Source organism: Leptonychotes weddellii, chromosome 10 (genome assembly GCF_054177405.1).
Source record: "Leptonychotes weddellii isolate Sample4059 chromosome 10, ASM5417740v2, whole genome shotgun sequence".
Classification (NCBI taxonomy): Eukaryota; Metazoa; Chordata; class Mammalia; order Carnivora; family Phocidae; genus Leptonychotes; species Leptonychotes weddellii.
The window spans coordinates 81567136-81583797 of NC_138378.1; the positions used below are offsets into that span (position 1 = coordinate 81567136).

General features: G+C 33.7%; 1 long non-coding RNA gene across 1 annotated transcript in view; it reads left to right on the plus strand.

The window, feature by feature from the left end:
- LOC145715916 (uncharacterized) overlaps positions 1-11828 on the plus strand; it is a 396987-nt gene extending 385159 nt beyond the window's left edge. Inside the window, exon 3 of the long non-coding RNA XR_014138190.1 lies at positions 11784-11828. This is a non-coding gene — a long non-coding RNA (uncharacterized LOC145715916). The remainder of the gene's footprint in view (positions 1-11783) is intronic.
- The last annotated feature ends 4834 nt before the right edge of the window (positions 11829-16662 follow it).

Sequence of the window (16662 nt, forward strand, 5' to 3'; positions counted from 1 at the left end):
AGTTATGAGGTGATACCTCATCATGGTTTTGATTTGCATTTACCTGATGTTTAGAGACATTGAGCATCTTCTCATGTACCTGTTAGGCATTTGGATATCTTCTTTGGAAAAAAAAAATCTATTAAGTTCTCTGCCCATTTTTAAATCAGATTGTTTTTACTGTTTTGATTAGTTCTTGCTGTTGCTACATATGGCAGTCTCAGGAGTTTCATTCACATAGACATTAAAGCTTTGCTGTGTACAAAATGCACTGTCTATCTGAGGCTCACCTCTTTTCCTGGGTTACAAAAGCAACAGATGCCACACTCCAAGGTGAGCAGAGAAGCCACGATGTAGGGTTTACAAAGATTGCAATTGACCTAGTTACAAAACTCTAAAATCTTCACTCACAAGAAAATTATAATGTGTTGGAAGCTGTTGGAGAGCAAACAACATATTTTAATATTTTCAAAGTTGATGGTATTTCCTCTTTAGCCTAAGTAAAAAAAAAGAGTTGTTGTAAGGACACATTCTCTCTCTTGGAAAACTTGATAAATGATATCTACAGTTTGGGGGAAGTAATGGACTGTGTGTGACTTCTGTCTAGAGAGTATAAAAAATGAGAGTTGGTCAGTCTGGCTGGTAACAATGGGTCCAAAGAGAGGTGGCCGTATTAGGATTGGCCAAAGCATTTTAAAACAAAAGGGAGTGATTCCCACAGACAAGATGTGGGCCACAAGTGGCAAGAGGTGCAGGATGTCGTTGTCACCTGAAACAGGGGAAATATCTCAGCAAAATGAAGGGAGGCAACTCTGATGCCTGGGGGCTGAGAACACAGGTGTAATCAACAACTACTCAATGACATTCCTCCCTACATTTCACAGGAACTTCAGGTTTGAGACCTCCAGGTAAGGAGTTAGGTTTCTTTTAAGTTCCCACAAAGGAACCCATAGAAAAGGAATTGAAATTGATTACTTCTCGTATCTAAAAAAACATAAAGTTACCTCATAAGCATATTATCAAATAGGGACTTCTCACCTGTCTCTCCATTGAGCATATTGGAATGGCTTAGAAATCATGAAATCAGGGTGGGAAATGTAGGTGGTGATCATGCATCCCTCTATCATGCCGAAGACCAACCTGCTTTCAGTACAGGCAGCTACAACTATGAGTAAAGTCTAAATGTTCTATGATTATGCTAGACTGAACTAGACATATTATTTATTAATTGACACTGTTATCTTTCCTGACAGTGACACAAAAAATCATGGAGCTCATCCTAATTTTCATTCACAAGCAGTAAAGCATCATTCACACAAAACAAATGTAGAGAGATAGTGATAGTAAAATATAAAACTCCTGATTAGAGTCCTTGGGTCCTGTTTCATTTACATAACTATTATATTTATAGCTATTATGGATAAATAAAAATATCAATTTGTGCATATCTTAGATATATGTTACAAATTGTAACAGTATTTTAATACTTTTATATTAACAAATTAATATTTTTGCATAGTTCAAAAGCCCACTATAATTTGTTTCTTTTTTCCCAAAGCTTGATCTGAAGTAGGAGTCAGTAAAACATAGCTTGTAGGCAAAATCTAGGTCCCTCCCTGTTTTTGTAAATAAAGTTTTATTCAAACACAGCTTTACTTGTTTGCTTACACATTCTTTACAGCTACCTTTGGTTATAATAGCACAATTGAGCAGTTGCAAGAGAGATTGTGTGGCCAGTAAAACCGAAAATATTTACTGTACAGAAAATGTTTGCAAACTTCTGATCTAGAGCACTATTCTATGCAACCTCCAGAATCAGATGCAAGAGCAACTTCATCATATTAGGAGATTTTTCACTCAACAGCTGATTTTCAAATTGATAGTAACAGATTGATTTTAAAGGAAAACAAAACGTGTTAATGTGTTTATGTGTATAGCATGCTCTCATGAAATCTTGAAAACTGCCAAAATATGCATCTTGCTTACAAATATTCATGTTAATTTCTCTCATTTGTTTGTTGCAAAGTTATGCCAGTGTAGTTCCACTACTCATTTATACCCTTATTTAGATCAGAAGGGGGTGATGTATGAGGCTTAACATATTAATAAGCTTCAATTAAAATGATTTACAAGGGGTGCCTGGGTGGCTCAGTCGTTAAGCATCTGCCTTCAGCTCAGGTCATGATCTCTGGGTCCTGGAATTGAGCCCCGCATTGGGCTCCCTGCTCAGCGGGAAGCCTTCTTCTCCCTCTCCCACTCACCCTGCTTGTGTTCCCTCTCTCCCTGTCTCTCTCTCTCTGTCAAATAAATAAATAAAATCTTAAAATAAAATGATTTACAAGTAATAGACAGGACCTGGAAAAACATTTTTTTTCAAAATTCACAATAATCTTTCTATAATATTGAGTGAAATGGATCTCAATTTGTGGCAAAGAGAAAAATGAAAATATAATAATGTAAATATTGTAAAGACATGAAATGAGACTGAGACAAATCTATTAACTGTTAATCTAATAACTGATATCATGACATATATTCGCCATGTAAAATAAAACAGCGACATTAACCTTGCAACCATTCAGTGACACATCTACCAACATCTAACAAAAGCACAAAGTTTTAATGATATTGAAAATTCAGTATAATAAAAAAAAGAAAATTCAATATATTATGTAACAAATTAGCTCTAGAAAAAAATGAGTGAGTAAAAATGAATAGATGGAGCATTTAAGATAGGAAGTCAGAATTAAGTCTGAATACATATGTTTTGTTTATTTTTGGAAAGTATTCACACACGAACATTGCCAAAACTAAAGGACACAGAAAGTCCTGAAGGAGAAAGATACGATGAGAGAGAAGGGAGGGGAATATAATAGAGGAAAGCAATCTACCATATTCCGCGACATGAAGTCATCTCATTACACATAGCCAGAACTGAATGTAAACTGGTCAGCTGCTCAGTTGTCTAGGACACTTAAATATAAAAGATGTTCAAACATAGTAGTTCCAAAATGGAACGATTTAGAAACATATGAATTGCTTCTGCTTTCATTCAGCATATTATCTGATAGAAGTCAAGCACACACACACTCTCTCTCTCAAATAACAAAACTAACAAACAAAACTTATATCCAGTCATAGATCTATATTTCCCTATAATATATTATGATAAGCACATAAAGTCATAAGCGAGCAGAAACTTGATAACCTCAGGCAAAGGAATTCTATGACAAAATCAGTTATGATGTGCTGTTTAGTAGAAATCAATGATGTCTTTTATTACCTAAATGATAAAACCTTTAACATGCCCCTAGAACATTCCGGTTTGGCAAATGGCAAAAGATTATTAAAGTAGATTACGTACGGTTACATAGGAAATGTTTCATAGGTTTTCTTTAGAACCTTGACCTGAGAAAATGAATTAGTATAGATATTGGCTTTAAATTGCAAATTTTAATTAATTAAAACTGGATGTTTTTACCCCTAAAAAATCACATTTAACATACATTTAACAAATATCAGACTGAAGCAAGGAAAATATATATATTTTCTATTTGTATATATTTTGAGCCAAAAAATCCTCATCGACAAATTTATCCTAAGGAAAATAGTAGAGCAGGAACATATAGATCTCTTCAAAAATGTTCTACTTAATATTTTTCATAATAATAAATATTTCTCAAAGTTCTGTTTGTGACTAATTAAATCTAGGGTTTGGGATAAAATTAGAGTGGAACTGGAGCCTGTCATCCCCAGAATGGAAAAATAAAGAGTGAGTTGTTGGAAGAGCATGATCCAGGTAGTTGTGGTAGGTTACATCTATTGTGAAAAGACTAATATCCAATCCTAGGACCTCTGTTCCTTGGGGAAGGAGAAGGAGGAGTAGCAAAAGGAGAAGGAGGAGGCAGAGATAGGGATGGGGGAGGAGGGACAGGGGAGGGAAAGGAAGGTGAAAGAGGAGATATTAAAGCTGTTTCTTATGATAGGATATCAGAGCTAAAGTCACTGCTAAAACCTAGGAGGTAATATGAGGGGCTCCCATCTGAGAAGAGTAGCTACATTAAAGTTTTGTCAATCTGAAAGACTGGGATTTATCTTTATGTAGACTTTTGACTTAATTGGTTGGGAATTGTAGATGGAAGGACAAACACACTTTATTAACAGAAATGAGTCAAGACCCCTACTATTCTGTTTGGAATATGCAATATCCCCAGTGGGGATTTCCATGGGCACAGTACTCTAAGCCCTAATAATAATCCATGGTTTGGATCACAGGCCCAGAGCACTAGGTAAAAGTAGCAGTAAAACTGGTGGACAGAACGTGAGTGCAGAGGGAGAGAAGAAAAAAGACAATATTACCATCATCACTGTCAACAAATAACAAAGAGAATGACATACAAAACTTCCAAAAAGCACAAGATACTCTAATATTAAAAAACTCAACCAACAAAATAAACAATAAAATCAAGAGTTTTGTTTCATGGAGGTGCCTGGGTGGCTCAGTGAGTTAAGCCTCTGCCTTTGGCTCAGTTCATGATCCTTTGGTCCTGGGATCAAGCCTCGAATCAGGGCTCCCTGCTCAGTGGGGAGTCTGCCTCTTCTCCATCTGCCTCTCCCCCAGCTCATACTCTCTCTCTCTCAAATAAATAAATAAAATCTTAAAAAAAAGAGTTGTTTCATATGAAATACATTTTATAAAATAGAAGACTTGAGATATTCTCAGGAGCATACAAATAAGAGGCATAATTTTACTTAAATTAATAAATTGGAGCACAGAAAATATGAAGTTTGGAAAACTATAAAACAAAAGTAGGAAATACTGATATGAAAAATACTGTGATTAGAATTTAAAATGCTACAAACAAAATGATCTCTAGGCAGGACAAGTTTTTTTTTTTTTTTTAAAGATTTTATTTATTTGAGAAAGAGAGAATGAGAGAGAGCACGAGAGGGAAGAGGGTCAAAGGGAGAAGCAGACTCCCCGCTGAGCAGGGAGCCCGATGTGGGACCCGATCCCGGGACTCCAGGATCATGGCCTGAGCTGAAGGCAGTCGCCCAACCAACTGAGCCACCCAGGCGCCCCTAGGCAGGACAAGTTTAACAACAGAATTAGTGGACTGGAAAACCATATTGAGACATTCACGCAAAACACAGTTTCAATATGAAGTTAAAGAATTAAAGATATTAATAAAGATGGAAGCCAGATGAAGAAGTTATAATTCTGTCTAATAGGAAGGTGAAGAGCTTGGAAGGAATGAGAAGTAGCATTTGAGGAGAAATTCTTAAAGATGTTCCTTAAACTCAGAGATTTACACACAGATGCTCAGTTGAAAGATGTGTTTCATCAAGAAGAAAATTGAATCCAGAAAGTGGTATGGGGGAGGAGCTATTTAACTCAGAAATTAAAAAATAAAAGTTTTTAAATGAAAATATACACTAAAATATATACAACAAAACATTTCGTGCATAAAATACAATAATAAATCTCTGAAAACTTTTACATAGATGTGGAACTATGTTAAGTTGCTAATCATTGTCAGAAAGAGAAAAAATAATTTAATAACTGTAGCATATGTTATAAAAGGACTATAATTATATCCAGCCCCTAAAATCTACAGATAAACACCAAAGGAATCGAAATGTAATCTAAATTTTCTAATCAGAGTGGAAAAGTGATTTTGGAAATTTGACTTATTCAAACAAAAGTCACAGAAATGGAAAAAACAAGAAAACTGAAGAGTAAACAAAATGCAAATCAAGATGGCATAAAGTAATCCAAATATTGATATCAGTAATTATAATACATGCATGTGAATAAAACTTAACATTTAAAAATAGAATTAATATATTAGCTAAGAAAAATACCCAGTTATTTGTTTCTTATATCAAAAGACATACACCTAGAAGCACATAAAAAAAGGACAAATAATCCTAAGAAGCTATAAAAATCATGAACCTACATGGACTTACTAACAATTCCTTCATTTATTCACCAGTTATGTGTTGCTTATTGTCCCAGAAGTGAGAGATACCCATGAGACAAAATCTCTGATCTCAAAGACCTTATATTTTAGCAGTGGAAAACTATACATTCCCTCTTTCTCTCTCTCACACACACACACACATACTAATGCTGTGAAGAAAAATAAAGCAGGAGAAGGGGGATGGAGAGAAAGCAATGAGGCAATGAGGAAGCTTGCCATATGGACAGCTAGGAAAAATTATAGGGAGCGAGTAAAGCAAATATAAATGTCTAGGAAATTTCCAGTTTTGAATTCATTTGATTTCAACCCTTTTATACATTTTAACTCAACATTTTCCTTACTAAATCTGATTCTGGGTTCACTTACACGTCTTGATTTGACTTTAGTCCTACAGAACAAAGAACATATCTAAATGACAAAATTATCCTTAGTATTTGAAGCAAATGACAGATTACATTCTAATTCTGACCTCCTTGTGAAAATCAGCTTCACATTAAATATATATTGGTACTATCTCAAATATGTTGTTTGAAAAGCAACACATATAAAATGCAATTATATGCATATATATGTCTGTATGCTTAACAAGAGCTCCATGAAGTTTTAAGAATATCTAAAATAAAAGTTGCTTGCTGACCACCTTTTCTCTTCTATTGCAAGATATTTGCTGACATCTATGAGTAGATTTTAAAATGTTCATAACTCTGCCTTATTAATTTCACTTCCATGAAATTATAGTTAATAAGAGTGGAATTCTGTAGACATTACATATCTTACCATATGTATTTATATTATTCAAATAAGTATGTATTTCTATTTTGGGGAAAGGGGTAAAAGCAGTTAACAAAATTAAAGTACCATGGAAAAAGTATTGGTTGAATATTAAATGAAAAAGAAAGGCCAGCAACTATATTTTATACTTACTATAAGCTAAACTCTAAAAAATATGCATAGAAAAACTATAGGAAAGTTATACAGTAAAATGGTAAGAAGTTTTAACATTAATCCAGGCATTAGAGGTGACTTTTTTTAGACTTGAGAAATTCATGGTGCATTTAAACAATTAATTAAAATTAATTGACACTGGATGAATGTTGATGATTATTGACAAATATATATACACTTGTATAACAAAACTCCAAAGATCACCCTTTACATGCCTTCATATAGAATCACCACCCTCCCCAAAGTGAAATAAACATTTGACTGATAGTCCTATAGATATTCCAAAAGACATGAAATTACTGGGTCATATGCTGGCCACGTGTTGAACTTTTATGAAACTGCAAATGAATTTTGTACGAGTAATGTATCAGAGTACCAGCTGTCAGATATCTTTAACATTTGGTTTACTCCTTTAAATTTTAATCATTCTAGTAGGTTTCTAGTAATATTTCATTTTGGTTTAATTGCAATTCACTAATGACTAGTGATGTTGGGCATCTTTTTACATCCTTAGGGGTCAATCATATGTCTTTTTGGTGAAATGTCTCCAAACTTTTTGTCCACTGAAAAAAATGGATCTAGGAGTTATTTTATTTATTCTAGAATAAGGCCTTTGTCAGATACATGTATTATTAATATTTTCTCCAAATGTGAGGCTGGCCTATCATTTTGATAAGCAAAGACTTTTAATTTTTATGATCTCAGTTTTCCTTTCTTTTATGCTTAGTGTTTGTGAGTTCTGTCTAAAAAAAATGTTTTCTTGCTCCAGGTTATCAATACTTTCTATGTTTCTTTCTAGATACTTTATAGCTTTCACTTTCACATTTAGATCTACAATCCATCTTGTCAAGTTGCATACGGTGTGAGTATAGCTCAAGGGTTTTTTTTTTCCTTTTTTTCTTATATGGATTTACCTTGTTTTACCAATCTTTATGTACATCTATCCTCTTTGCTTTCATTTGCACCATTGTCAAAAATCATTTTACTGGGGTACCTGGGCAGTTGTTTAAGCATCTGCCTTCGGCTCAGGTCATGATCCCAGGGTCCTGCAGTCAAACCCCATATGGGGCTCCCTGCTCAGTGGGGAGTCTGCTTCTCCCTCTCCCTCTGTTCCTCCCCCATTCTCACATGCTCTCTCTCAAATAAATAAATAAATAAATAAAATTTTACTGAATATACATGTACTTAATTCTGCCCTCTCTTCCAACTACTGTCTAATCTTACACAAATGCATTATTTTAATTATTGTAGTTGTATAGTAAGACTTAAAATATGGTTTTGTGAGCCTCTTGTTTATTTTTCTTTATCAAGATTATTTTGACAAATCCATGGATTTTGTAACACTATATGAGTCTCATTCTTAATTTATGAATTTCTTTAAAAAAACCATCTGGGATTTTAACTTGAATTGCATTGGTTCTATAGATCAATTTGTGAAAAAAATAGATTCAATACTGAATATAACAACTATAATCATTGTTTACCTATTCAGATCATTGTTAATTTTTGTCACTAATATTTTGTGGTTAGAAGTAAACAGATTGTGCATATCTTTTATTATATTTCTCATTATGTTATATGTTTTCTTACTATTATAGTCAGAAGTTTTTTTTTCAGTATATACTTTTTCTTTATAAATAGAAATGCATTTGATTTTCACATGGTAACATTTTTTTGTGTACCATTACTAATTTTACTTCTTAAGATCTAATAGGTTTGAGGTAGATTTCTTTGTATTTTTACTTAACAATTATGTCTTCTATTAATAAAAAACAATGTACTTTTCTCTTTCTGTTATTTATGCTATTCATTTTTCTTGCTTTATTGAACTGATTGGGACCACTAGTTGATACTGAAAAGAAGTTGTAGGAGAATATATCTTTGACATTTTCCTAACCTTAGGAGGAAATCAATTCATATTTTACCAAACCTGATAACTAAAGTTTTCTCTAGATACTCTTTCTTGGTTTAAGAAGTTCCCCTTTGTTCCTAATTTGTTAAAAAGTTTTATCATGAACATATATTTGTAAAATAATTTTTCTGCATCATTGAGATAAAAAGACTTTCTTCAGTATGTTCTATTAATGTGAAGAAATACATGGTTTGATTTTGAAATATTGAATCACTTTTGCATTTCTGCAAACATAAATCCATTTTGATCATAAAGTATTTTTCTTTTTTTAATATTTCAGGAATTAATTTAATAATTTTCTTAAGGATTCTGGCACCTATGTTTGTGATGTTCCTTGGTAAATCTTGATTTTTTTATAATGTCCTTAACAGTATATGATGTTAGGGTTACATAGGTCATGAAACATGTTGGGGTGTTTTTTCACCTACCATTTTTATGACATAGTTATGAACAACTGACTTCATTTTTTATTAAATGTTTGCTAACATTTACCATAGAAGCTTTGGGGACAGAATGTTTATCTTTTTTACAAAATTTACTATGAATTTATTTAACACATAGAGGGCTTGTGAGGTTGTCTACTTCGTCCTATATCAGTTGTGTAAGTTAAACTTTTTAAAGTATGTGTCCCTTTCATTTGTTGTTATTTTTTTCAGCATAAAGTTGTCCACATTATTCTCTTAATATCTTTTAAAGTCTGTGGAAAGGTGGTAATATCCCTCTATAAATCCCAATATTCATGTTTTTCTTTTTTTTTAATGCTGTATTTATTTGAGAGAGAAAGAGAGTGTGTCGGGGAGGGGCAGAGGGAGAGAGAGAATCTCAAGCACACTGCACTGAGTGTGGAGCCCGATAATGGGCTTGATCCTATGACCCTGAGATCACGACCTGAGCTGAAACCAAGAGTCTTACACTTATCTGACTGGGCCACCCAGGCACCCCTCCTTCTTTTTTTTGGAAAAGTATTTTAGAAATTTATCAATTTTCTTAATTATTCAGATAAATAACATTTAACTTTGGGTGATTTTCTCTATTCTTTCTGGAGCAAGAACAATTGTCAGGTTGGATAAATTACTGTTGCATTTTCGAGACTTCTAGACTCTATTATGCTCCATTTGACCCCCCCCATTTTTGTTTAGCTCAGCTGGACTCCCCCATTTAGATAATTTTCAACAGGCCTATATCATCTGCCCACTTACATTGACACCATATATTTGCCCCCCATGAAATTGTTACCACTCTCTGTTCATTCATGATGTTCTGAATTCAGTTCATCTGTGATTTCTTGTAACAATGTTCTTTAATAAATCCAAATTTTTATAGTGTTTTCATGGAAGTAAATATCTTATAAATCCTTTTATATCATAACTGGAAGTAACTCTCTATAGGTAATTTTAAACTTCCCTAAGGCATTTCTAATTTCTAATCTCAATAAATATAAATTATTTTTAGATTTAAATAGAAACTGTGCTTCTTTAAGAAATGGGGGGATATTATTGACTTTTGAAAGACTCACATATATTTGTCCCTGTACTTTCTTTTAAAGACTATCAGTTATTTGTTTTCTTCAAAATTGGGACAATAACTATGAGTTTGCCTTTTTATGTTCCTCAGTGTCTGGCTCTAAGAAATGAGAAAATTGCAGGCCTTTCCTTTCATCTTTCTTAATTTCCTTTTTAAAAAAAAATGTGTCTCCTTTATTGTAAACTAATTGTGGAGTTAGAATAAATTAAAGAGGGCATGAGTTTATTTGCCACTCTCATGTGCTAAATTGTGAATTGATTATGCTTCTGATGGATTTTCACCCTTGCAGGTAACTTTAATGAAGTAAAATGTAATTTTGCAATCCAAACAAAATATGTAAACATCTCTGAAAGTTTCCCCATACATATTTCAGAATGTATGCGTTTCATATGTATTGCAGAATTGTTGCTCTATAAACTACTCTATAGTATTCCTATCTTTGTAACTATATTTGCTGTAATGAAAAGAACACAAAATGTATAATCCTAAGATTTGGGCTTGAATTTCACCTCTGCATAGAGTTAGCTCCTGTTTTTTCTTTCCTTTGTGAAAAATGATTGCTATATTAGTATCACTTTTCTATGCTGAAAGAGGCGAATGGGATAATGAATGAGAAAGTGTTTTCGTAAACAGAAAAACACCATATAATTGATCCTATTACTTAATTTATACTACTAGAGTGGATGTAGGGCTGAATCAAAAACAGAATGAAAAAAACTTGCAATGTAAATGTCCATCACCTGAAGGTGAATTGTAAAAGAGCTGAATGTTACTTATCTAGGACCAGCTGGCAGAGAACCCATGTTGAGTTAGTGTTTCAATTTCATTATGGATATTTAAAGAGCACACACATTCACACACACACACACCTGGGCCCAACTTTGTAAATTCTATTATGCAGACTTGGCACAATCACTAAGTAGAGCCTCTATCAAAAGGTCACTTTTACTCATTCCCTTAGAGCCATTAAAGAAAAAGCATCAATTACATATCTTGCCTTGACTATTAGAAAGGTCAAAAGTTGTAAAAAGGCATACCTTTAACTTAAAAATGTGATCATGCTTCCTGAAAATTACAGCTTTACGTTCATCTGAAAAAGATAACAATATTTCCCTCAAGGGGCAAACACTGCAAAACCACAAAATGTTTTTTATACTTTCATGCTTCCTAGCTGATGTACAAATTATCCACGATGTTGGGGAAATAATATTAGGCAAAGAAAACAATTATTTAATTTAAAAAGTATTGTGTTAGGCTCATGATAAAAGAGATAGGTTTATCGCAAAAAAATAGAAAAAATAGAAACCAATTGCTTTGTTTCTAAGATGTTCATTTAAATCCAAATATTTTGATTATATTCATTTTCAAATTATCATTGAATTGACCAAAACAATTAAAGCAGATAATTTTTTTTAAGATTTTATTTATTTATTTGACAGAGAGAGAGACAGCGAGAGCAGGAACACAAGCAGGGGGAGTGGGAGTGGGAGAGGGAGAAGCAGGCCTCCCGCTGAGCAGGGAGCCCGATGTGGGACTCGATCCCAGGACCCCGGGATCATGACCCAAGCCGAAGGCAGACGCTTAACGACTGAACCACCCAGGCGCCCAAAGCAGATAATTTTTTAAATCATTTCTAAAAAGCAGAAATGTGTTATCATAGACTGAAATTATAGTGTATTTCAAAATTATATACTGCAGAAAGTTTGTACCTTAGAAAAGAAGTGCTTACATGAAAACATACTCAAAATCACTCATATCTGGGAAAAAACAAATCAAAACTACAGTAAGATATCACCTCACACCAGTCAGAATGGCTAAAATCAACAACACAAGAAACAACAGGTGTTAACAAGGATGTGGAGAAAGGGGAACATTCTGGCACTGTTGGTGCGAATGCAAATTGGTGCGGCCACTCTGGAAAACAGTATGGAGGTTCCTCTTAAAGCTAAAAATAGAACTACCCTACAACCCAGCAATTGTAATACTAAGTATTTACCCAAAGGATACAAAAATACTAATTCGAAGGGATACATACACCCCAATATTTATAGCAGCATTATCAACAATAGCCAAATTATGGAAAGAGCCCAATTTTCCACTGACTGATAAATGGATAAAGAAGAGGTGGTATATGTATGTAATGGAATATTAACTCAGCCATAAAAAAGAATGAAATCTTGTCATTTGCAATGACATGGATGGAGCTAAAGAGTATTATGCTAAGCAAAATAAGTCAGTCAGAGAAAGATAAATACCATATGATTTCACTCATATGTGGAATTAAAGAAAAACAAACGGGGGCACCAGGGTGGCTCAGCTGGTTAAGGATCCGACTCTTGATTTTGGTTCAGGTCATGCTCTCAGGGTCATGAGATCAAGCCCTCTGTCAGGCTCCACGCTGGGCATGGAGTCTGCTTAAGATTCTCTCTCTTTCTCTCTGCCCCTCCTCACTCTGCTTGTTCTCTTTCTCTCTCTCTCTCTCTCTCTCTCTCTCTCTCCCTCCCTCTCTCAAAAAAAAAAAAAAAGAAAGAAAAGAAAAAGAAACAAAACAAATGGATATGGGGGAAAAAGGAGAGGAAGGCAAACCAAGAAACAGGCTCTTAACTATAGCAGATAAACTGATGGTTACCAGAAGGCAGGTGGGTAGGAGGGATAGGTTAAATAGGTGATGAGGATTAAGGAGGGCACTTGTGATGAGCACCAGGTGTTGTATGTAAGTGATGAATCACTAAATTCTATACCTAAAACTAATATTACACTGTATGTTAAGTAACTGGAATTGAAATGAAAATTTAAAAAAAAAGAAAGGAAGTGCTTACAACTCTTGATTCAAAACATGTGAACAACAGGACTATCAAATGTAATTGGCTTGTTTCCCTGGGAAAACACCAAGTACCTCAAACTCCCAGATGCACACTGAAGGAAGAGATATTGGTCACCAGCAACCTACTTATCAGTGGAGTTGCATCTGTAACTAAATATCCTGATGCTAAAGTAGCAAAGACTAAATGCAGTGGTGACCAAAGACAGCCCATATGATAAAGACCTTTCACAGAAAACTAAGTGATATAACAACTAACCAGCCTTCCTTTGCCTTTGCAGATGTCATTGGAATATGTGCCAAGTAAAGCAAGGGCATAATTGCAGTAGGTTACTTATAAAGGTTGTCACCAAACACAAGAAAAATAAACATCTAAGCAAAGAAGGGGATTTCTTGGCTGCTAGAATGCCTCTGTATTAACGTCCTACTCGTAAAGTCAATCAGAACCACAATTTCTGAAAACAATATCAGAGAAAACACAAACTTAGGCCTTTTCCCTTTTGTGATTAAAGATTTGCTCAGAAAGTCTCTGATAGGACTCACATTAAATCACCCTAGTGGAAAAAAAGGGATGTCTCCTCTATAAGAATGAGTAAACAAAGAATAATCCCTGGATATATATATGGAAGTATGCAGAGATGCAGATGTATTAAGGAATTCTGGAAAAATAGAGCCAGTGTTCTCCTAAAAGCAGACTATAAAATGCACAACCACACACATGAAAATGGCCCTTTACTTGGTATTCTAAATGAGATATGAAATAATATTATATATCTAATAATAGCTATCATTTATTTAAAACATATTCTTTGGCAGGTAATATAACTGTTCTCAAATGATATGTTCTTGAAATGTGACAAATCTATGGGAAATAGACAACATTGTCCAGAATTTAGACAAAAAGGAACTGGATTGGGGGAGAGAGTGTTGGAAAAAAAGAGAAGCAAGCAAATAAAAATAACTATTTTTTGCTCAGGGAAAATATCATTTTGTCCTAAAAATACAACAAACAACAAAAAATATACAAAAATGTCCTGTTAAATTTTATTTTATTTTATTTTTTTATTTTTTTATTATTTTTTAAAGATTTTATTTATTTATTTGAGAGAGAGAGAGAATGAGAGAGAGCACATGAGAGGGGGGAGGGTCAGAGGGAGAAGCAGACTCCCTGCCAAGCAGGGAGCCCGATGCGGGACTCGATCCAGGGACTCCAGGATCATGACCTGAGCCGAAGGCAGTCGCTTAATCAACTGAGCCACCCAGGCGCCCTGTCCTGTTAAATTTTAAATATTGATTTTATTTTTCCTGAATTATTTTAAAAATAATTAAATAGAAGGAATAAAATATAAAAAAGTAGATAAACTATGGGTCAATACCTAGAAAAATTACATTAACATTTTACATATGTCATTTTATGATTTTTAAAAAGCAAAATAATATACGTAAAATGGACCATGTTATAAATACACTAAGAAGTGTGTTTTTTAACATACTAAGAATAATTTATCATACACCTATTTTTTCTCTGTGTGTCATTATTTATAATGATTGAACATTATTCTATTAGATAGCTGTAATTATTCTTCATTATGGAAAATGTATTTCTAGGTTTTTACTATTATAAAAAGACATCCTTTCCTTTATATATTTGTTCATTTTCCTTAATATATCCCCAGTAATAAATGACAGCTCTGGAATCACTGAATCCTTTAGGGTAAGGAAGTTTTAGGGGTTTTGTTCCACATTGACAACTTCTTTCAGGCACTTGCATCAATGTATTTATTTAGATACAATGTGTGAACTTTTAGTAGCAAATCATTTCTATCGCATTACCTGATGAGTTTTGAATCCACAAAAAAAAATCAAGGTTTGGATACCTTAACTTCAGAAAAAGTTATAATGTTGAATTTCAAAATCAAGCTGTCTTACACTCTTGCACAAAATTGCACTGTAAGACAACTGAACAAGACACATAATTCTGAAACAAACTTTGTCACCTGTGAATTCTATATCCAGGAAAAGTGACTTTGATCTGTGTAGGCTGTCATTCTCACATTTCCAGGAATTCAGAACATTTACAATCATTGTATCCAGTTTTCAATGTTTGTTTTCTTTAGCTTTTAAATAAGAGATCATTATTTAGTAAGGTTTCATAAGATAAAAATTTCTGGGCCATTCTAATGAATCTAAGAGGCAAGATGAAGCGGGGAAAGCAAAAATGTGTATTACTTGTGATTATGTAGGGGAACTAAATAAACACCACTGTATCCTTAAACTTGATTAGTAGAGAAGTATATGCTTTATAAATTTGTACACTAAAAAGTGACCCTAGATGACAGATTATATATTTCCTAATTTACTAGAAGAAAACAAACACACATACCTACCCATAAAACAAAAAAGAAAAATCTGTGTCTTGTATTAAAATATAGCAAACAAACCATAAAAAGCACAAACATAAAAATATAAATTATGAACCAAAATACAAACTTGTATTGAGCACTAATTATGCATAAGAATTGCCTTGGAGTTTTACATGTACTAAGTCATCTGATCTTCCCATCTAACCTATAACTTAGATATTTTTACAAAGCTCAGGCTCTGAAGCCAGACTACCAGGCATTTCTTTCTTTAGCTCTACCACTCACTAGTCATGTGACTTTATTCAAGTATTACATGCTCAGGGCCTCAGTTTGTTCACTTGAAAAGTGGGGATGATAACACATCTGCCTCAAAGGATATGTTAAAACATAAAATTTTCAGTCAGGTACCTGACGTAATAAGCCCTCAATGGAAAGTTGTATTAGTTTTGAAAGCCCATTTACATTTGCTTTCTACTTCATTGATCTGATTTTTACAGTACTGTGTTTGCTGCATATTATCTCTAAATGTCTAATTCTACAATGTTTTATATTTTTTCTGAGTATTTTCCCTCACGATTAACTTGTTAATTTCACAGATATACATTGACCTCTTCTATCTGCCTGACATTCCTCTATGCACTATAGTTGCAACAGTAAACCAAACTGTTGACATTTGTCTTTATAAAGTGACATTCAAGTGGCAGTGACAATCATAAATAGAATAAATAAGAAATACATAGTATGTTAGACAATACTGTGGTCTAAGGAGTAAAGTATGGCAAAGAAAAGGATGTTTCTGCATGTGTACTTGAATCTTAAATATTGTGGCCAAATATTTAATGATGATATCAGAGACCTTTAACAGGCAAAGGCGGAATCATGCAGATATCTCTGTGAAAGACATTCCAGGAAAAGGGAATATATGTAAAGGTTCTGAAGCAAACGAATGCCTGGTGTGTTCTGGGACCAGAAAGGAAGTGAGGGTGACTGATCAGCATGAGTCAGGGGAATAATATTGGAAATAAACTCAGAGGTCCCAAAATGTAGAGCCTTACAGAAGTAAAGTGATAAAGAGAAGTTAACATCAAGGTAGATTGAGACTGAGCGGCCAGTAAAGTAGAGGGGGAACCTGGT